Source organism: Anoplophora glabripennis, unplaced genomic scaffold, assembly GCF_000390285.2.
Source record: "Anoplophora glabripennis isolate ALB-LARVAE unplaced genomic scaffold, Agla_2.0 scaffold128, whole genome shotgun sequence".
NCBI lineage: Eukaryota > Metazoa > Arthropoda > Insecta > Coleoptera > Cerambycidae > Anoplophora > Anoplophora glabripennis.
This window is the reverse complement of record NW_019416289.1, coordinates 599,713-606,650: the sequence shown is the minus strand read 5'-3', so window position 1 is coordinate 606,650 and position 6,938 is coordinate 599,713.

Here is a 6,938-nt window from a genome sequence, read left to right as displayed (position 1 = left end):
TCCATGACAATTACAGACCCCGGAGGAATAAGATCCAACATCTGTGTAAAATACTCTTCGAAAACATCTGCGTTCATGTCTTCGTGATAGTCACCTGTATTTTTAGATTCAAATAAAAGTAAACCGCCATCTACAAAACCACTGGCACTACCTATATGTGTCACTATTAATCTTCGCCCTTTACCTGAAGGTGCCTTGAACCCTGTTGAAAGTCCATCCAAAAATGCTTGTCGAAAACTTTTTACATTTTTATCTTGCCATACTTTTGTTACAGTATATCCCTCGTTGACCCAAGTTTCGTCTAGATAATAAATATTCCTCCCTTCGTCACGGAATTTTCTAATTGATCTTAAGTAGGATCTTCGCCAACAAATAATTTCATCTTTATCGATAAGAACTGACTTCCTGTTCTGCTTTTCCCAGCAAAAATTCAACTCTCGTAAGACGGCCCATAATTTGCTTCTACTGATTTTTGGCAAATCGTTGTCCTCTGAAAGTTCACTTAAAATTTTGTTTAGCGTTGGTATTTCTTTTTTAAAATAAAATGAGTGTACTTTAGTCACTAAACACAAGTCGAATTTTACTCTACTGCACTAGCACGTCTTCGTATATTCAGCTCTAAGACTGGATTGATCTGTCACAATACACTGGCTCCTGCCCTATGATGTATCCCGTAAAATATATTAATGTACACCCATTATCTCTTAGCATTAGTGTTACCCGATGATTACCTGAAACGAAATATTAGCACGCCCATGGCCGGTTCTTATCTCGGGGTTTTATTACTCTCTTTCATTTCCAAACAGAATATAGGAGGTTGCTTGGTGACGAATTTTGTAAACATAATTTTTATAAGAATTTGTTTACCGCAACGTAACTGTTCCACTCTGTATTTTAATAATAGTATGAAAACGTAAATAGATTTTTTTTTAAAACATGCTAACATACAGAAATATTACTAAATTTACAGAGAAAAGTTATTCCTGACTTAGGTACTTATACAATTTTCTTCTTTTATGTAGTTATTATTGGATCCTTAATATAAAAAAAATGTTGATCCAAGGTGTGGCACTGTAAGCTACACTAGTTTATTCACCATTCATGTTAACAAAGCTGTTTATAAATGAAACGTACCCATCAGTCAGGTTTGTTTATTTGTTTAGTAGTGCCCATACAAAATTACATATAACAGCTATAATGTCCGTGATAAGTAAAAGTGTAAACAAGTAATGCTCTATTGATGGGATAGGAAAAAATTATACTAAAATAACACTTGAAATGGGAAGCCCTAGCTATATTCCTTGGTAGTCTCAACAACTATGCTTCGAATTTTTTTTTTTATTGACATTGGAACACATAAAAAAATAGAAAATTGCTGAACTAAATTTATTTTGACAATAACGACGTCTGCATTAAATGTTTTCCATCTTTCTAGCGCCTGTAGTTGCGCGTAAAGACAAATACAAAGCAGTATAATAATTTCAACTAACGATTCTTGTTATAATTAAATCCAATTTACATTTAACCACAATCAGCTATGACATTAACCGCTATTGGTACTACTAATTTGGTACCAAAATAATTGAAATCACTGAGAACAAGAGCATAATATATGATAGAATTTCTAATTTGTATAATGAAAATTCATAATTTTAAATTTCAGTAAATGTAAGCAAATATTAGAATTGCCCATCCTGTTCATTTTAAATATGACGACTGTGTTGATATGAGATATATTTTCACGTCTCTTCATGCATGTACTAAGTACATAAAATATTCATAAGATTTATATTGGACATGAGAAGAGTCGGTTACAACGTAACATCGTGAAAAAATTTTAATTAACTATAAAAAAGTTTATACATCACAAACTTTTTGATAAAATATGAAGTGAGAGCAAAGAACGAATTTCAAATATTCATGAAAGGAGTTGATTGTAAATGTTTGTTACTTGGAAAGAGTGACATAACATGGAGATCATTAAAAGTCTGGTAGAATATTAAGTAGCAATATCTCGGTTAACGCATTTTATATATTTCAACCGTTTTGTGTATTCTCGAATCGCTTTCTTGGGTTCAATGTCTCGAGAAGTCAATTTGTGCTATAATTATACAAGGTGTCATACAAATGTTACGTCAACTATCGATTATTATAGATTAGATCAAAACAAGACGATTATGACTAATTTACCACGGGACAACAATTTTAAATATTATGTCAAATCAGTTTTAATGAGCGACTTATTATTTGATACACTTTGAATCTGATATATATTTCTTGAATTAAGTAGTAAGAAAATATGACTATCCAATTTATATTTCTAAAATTGTTTGCTCTTTTATCCTTCGGAAAATTTTAATAACTCTTATGGATTTGGAGTAAAACAGATATCTTCCGTCCTCACTGTGCTATAAAAACAGATAATTTCCTTATATATCTGAAGCAGCTGTTGTATCTATGCATAAAAGTAAAAAAGTTCAAATATTGTATTCAAAGGATAAACGTAAGGACAAACATTTTCTCGTTTTACCGAAAATTATAAGTAAATCTTCATGTCAAAACTGATTTTGTGCAAGCTATTCCCCCCTTTTGAACTAGTTTCGCGAAATCCATTTGTAGTTAATACTAACCGAAATATCCACGTAAGACAACGAAAATGAGCAAAAAATCGGTATTTTGGCATTCTGAGTGACCTCTGTAGCAGCTAAATTGAAATTTTTTCTAAAACGTCATTTTATTTTAAAGATTTTTTGGAAAAGTGAGTTGATAATCCCTATGTTTATAAGCAAACAAATTTTCAAGATAGAGATTCAATGTGTTGAGCCTTTTATCTTGCCAGATCGTTTAATGGACAGAACCTATCCGGAATTTTATACAAAAAATTATTTAAGTTTTTGTAAAAGATGTGGCTCTGAGTGAGGGGTAGATCATGTGGATGTTTCAAGATCTGACGCCAGCTCATTGTAGGCGTCATTAGCGTGGCTGTTCATGTCACTAGATCTTAACCTTTGCGATTTCTTCATTTAGTTTTTAAAATACAACAGGCAGCTGATACAACTAGAGAAAGTAAAAAATTACTGTTTATCGACCATCAATTTGAAATTATTTTTTTTATAGCCAGCTAAATACAACAATAATACCAAGTGCAGTTTCTTAGTGCATTTGTGTTTACTCATGGCTCACTTCGTCTTTTTTTTTAATTTAGAAAAATTTTTACCTTTTTCTAATTTTTGGGATAAGTTTGAGAAACTATTATTTTGATTATTATATTTAAGTATCAAGTTATGTTATGTTAGTCATTTTTTTTATTTTTGATGTTTTAATGTTTTAAGTAAATTGTTGTTGGGCGCCATTTGATGAATTTTATATATATTTATATTTGAATTTGAATTTGTTTTTACTGAGAGTAGAGCCTACTCAAAGTCAGGGTGTGGTTTCCTGTAATTTTATTTTGTTTAATTTGCTTAAAGTAATTTAAAATGAAAGATGTTTTTATAATTTGGCAAGTCTGGATATATTACGTTTTTTGTATGTAACTGTAATGTTGTAATTGACAAAATTTTAAACATAGACTAAATAAAACAATTACATAGAATTCCCCCTCTTAATCTAAAGTTTCAATGTTATGATTTGATGTTATACCGTCGATATGTCAACATTTGATAAAATAAAAATTTGATTTTTCGTCATATGCATATACGATTAAATGTTTAAATTTACCTATGTATTTACTTTTTGAATTTATTATTTTAAAGTGCAATTTGGCCAAATTTCGGTTTCCTCCTCAACTCTGGAAATGCGATGGATCCGTCTGCTGATATAGGTCGTAGATAATTCCGTGTTGACGTCCAGAAGCTCGTTCTAGCTAAATTATCTTAATTTTCTGACTGTATGTCCATTCATTGTTTTTAATATTTCCCCTTTTTCACTTTTCTAACAGTCCTGTATTGTTTTTTGAAACCTAACGATTGAAAAGTTTTAGGTTCATCGATTCACCGAGAACTTTTAAGTTTACACACAAATTTGAACTTGGGTTGGAATCTTAATACAGTTTTTGATGTTAGAAAGGTCTTTGACACCTTGCACAAACTATTTTGCAGTTCTACAACATTTTTAAAACTAGAAATTTCTGATGATAACATAGATCTGTCATTTTGAAATGCTACATGAAATTCTTAAGAATGGCTCAGGTTTAATTCCACTCAAAAATATTGACTTTGGCTATGCTATATTTTAATTTTATACAAGATTTATTGCATGTTACTGCTTTATATGATAAATTCCTTTAAATAAATTGTCAAAATTCTGAAATTATTCCAAATTTGCTTATGCCTGTACATTTATATGATATCTGACATTACTAAATGGTTCTTTATTATTCTTTTTAACTTTTTGTGATGCAAGAGTGCATCTTATCCACTATTAATGTGTAAATTTAGTTTTGATCATAATTTTGATAGTTGAGATGTTTGATAGAACGATTTTAAAACTTATACTACTACAAACTTATTTACGTACAAAAATATCCTTCATTTTAACCTTTATTGTGGTCCTCGCCCTTTTTATTCAGTTTTTTCTGTATAACAATTAAATATTTCTATTTATTTCAAAATTTTTATATGTTAGTCCCTTTTTTATACGTTTTAAGTTTTCATGAGAACAAGTTCATAACACTATACATTCTTGGAAGGAACAGAAGTTCAAACCATTAAATACAAAGAAATAGAAATGATGTATCAGATCCAAAAGTCCATCTGTAGGTACTACACAACTAAAAACGTATCGAAAATCTGATTTGATTTGAAAATTTCTCTTATACCAATAATTTTGGACCAAAAATGGAATTGTCCCAAATAAGCATTTATTTTTTAATGTGTTTAATTTCTTTTTCAAAACAACTCGTTTTCAAATACTGAAACATAATAAATAATAAAAAGTGTCATTTGCAAATTAATGACCAACCCCAAATAGAGAATTTTCTTTCTTAAAAATAAACAACTTCATATAACAAGCCCATTGAACGATACTTAAAGAACATCAGTTTATGCTGGAAGTGTTATGAAATTCCTTAATACCGTGCAAAATAAATTTTTTTATTGTAAACCTTATTAAAATTTAATGGCTTTATAATAGACCGGCCTCTAGGAAACTTCACTAACAAGCCCTCTGCTCCTTAATTTAAAATGGGAAGCACTTTTTATCAAGACTGTTTACTGTAACTGACGCGTCAATTTAGAAAAGTGTCACCGATCGTTAAAATGTGATGAAGGTAATTGTCCAAATTGTACTCATTAGACCGGGAACAATGAGGCACTTTACGTTTTATTATGTGCAAACTTCATAACAAATTGGTTGCGGTATAACAATTTCACGAAGGAATATGTAAGCTGAATTATTGAAACTAAGGAAATTAATATTATTACGTCCCAGTTAAGATTGATTTTTATAGTTGCCTTATTAATTTTAGCAAACAACGCCTTATATGAAAGTTACTTCAATTGTAGTACATAAAAATATGTTCAGATATACAGTGTGTTTGATTTGGCCCCGGTGTTACCTTATTTTGTTTTTTGTTAATGAATCCCCTGTATTTTTTGTTTGATTCTAGAAGAAAATTAAATTATATGAAACTCTCAGAGCTTCCATAAAATATTATCAGATAAAGGAATTGGACATCGTATAGGTTATGTCTTGTAAATAGAACATGCTACATGCTATTTACAAGAAAATAGATTTAATTCAAATAGTTTTAAAAAATATTTGTCTATCCTGGCCGCTAAAATCCAGTTGACAACTCATTGCTTGCTGTTATCTTCCTAGAAACAATATTAAATTAATAAAATTCTTGAAAACACAATTAAGTACTGCGCTGTAAACAGTTAGACAGTTGCTTATGTGGGGCGATGCAGGGTCGGTCTGAGCATCGCTTAATAATTCTTCACAGATTTTCTACGTGTGATCCTTCGTACCATAGTTTGGCTTAATGAAAATGTTTATTTTCTCTCCCTCTTACCCATTTGAAGGAACTTATTTCACAAAGTACTTAAATACATACAAGAAATTTCCCGATAAATGTTTTAATTTCAGTAGGCTCAGTACTTAGAGAGATAGATACTTTATTATTCTTCTAGCTAATCTAATTTAATGATTTGTGTGTAATTACACGCGTATTAGAAATATTTATATATCACTCTTTTAGCTTTTTTTTAATGGACATGTTAGGGATCATGTCCATTCTTACACAAAATTAAATAAATATCTATTAAGTCACTTCTGAGGGTAAGAAACTGATACAAGACTTTAAATAAAATTTTGGTAATACTTTTTCTAGCTAACAAAACTCTTTTCATACCTTACTATTTATTTAAGGTACATTCTTATTTATTATAAATAAATATAAACCTACAAAAATGTATATATTTATAACAACTGCGAAAATTGTTTATTATAATTTTATAGCTTGAAATAATAGTTAAATTTCACAAGAAAATGACAAAAAACCGCGTTTCATAAGGTAAGTATCGAAATATTTTTCTTGCCAACTAGAGAAAAAAATATTTAATCGACAAATATATAGATTCAAATGGATGATGTACAAGATAAATCGCTATCTCCAGAAAATTCTTCTGCTTGAATTTCTAAAGACTACAATTCTCTTTTATTTTCTTCAATTACTATAGTCTCTATAAGTTCAACGAATTGCTGGAAACTTGTAAAATGTCAGACGATTTCTTATTTCTATCAATGACATTGTAGGATCTAAGATTTTCTTGACTCTGAACGCGTAAATTTTTTCTATAGATCTTATGCCAAGAGTCAATCGCATCTTCCGAATAATAAGCGATTGGAACTGGAAACTGTTGCACTATTTCATTTTCGTTGATGGTTTATCAATTTGTGTAAACTTGGGTTCATTCGTACCCAAGGAAATAATTTAT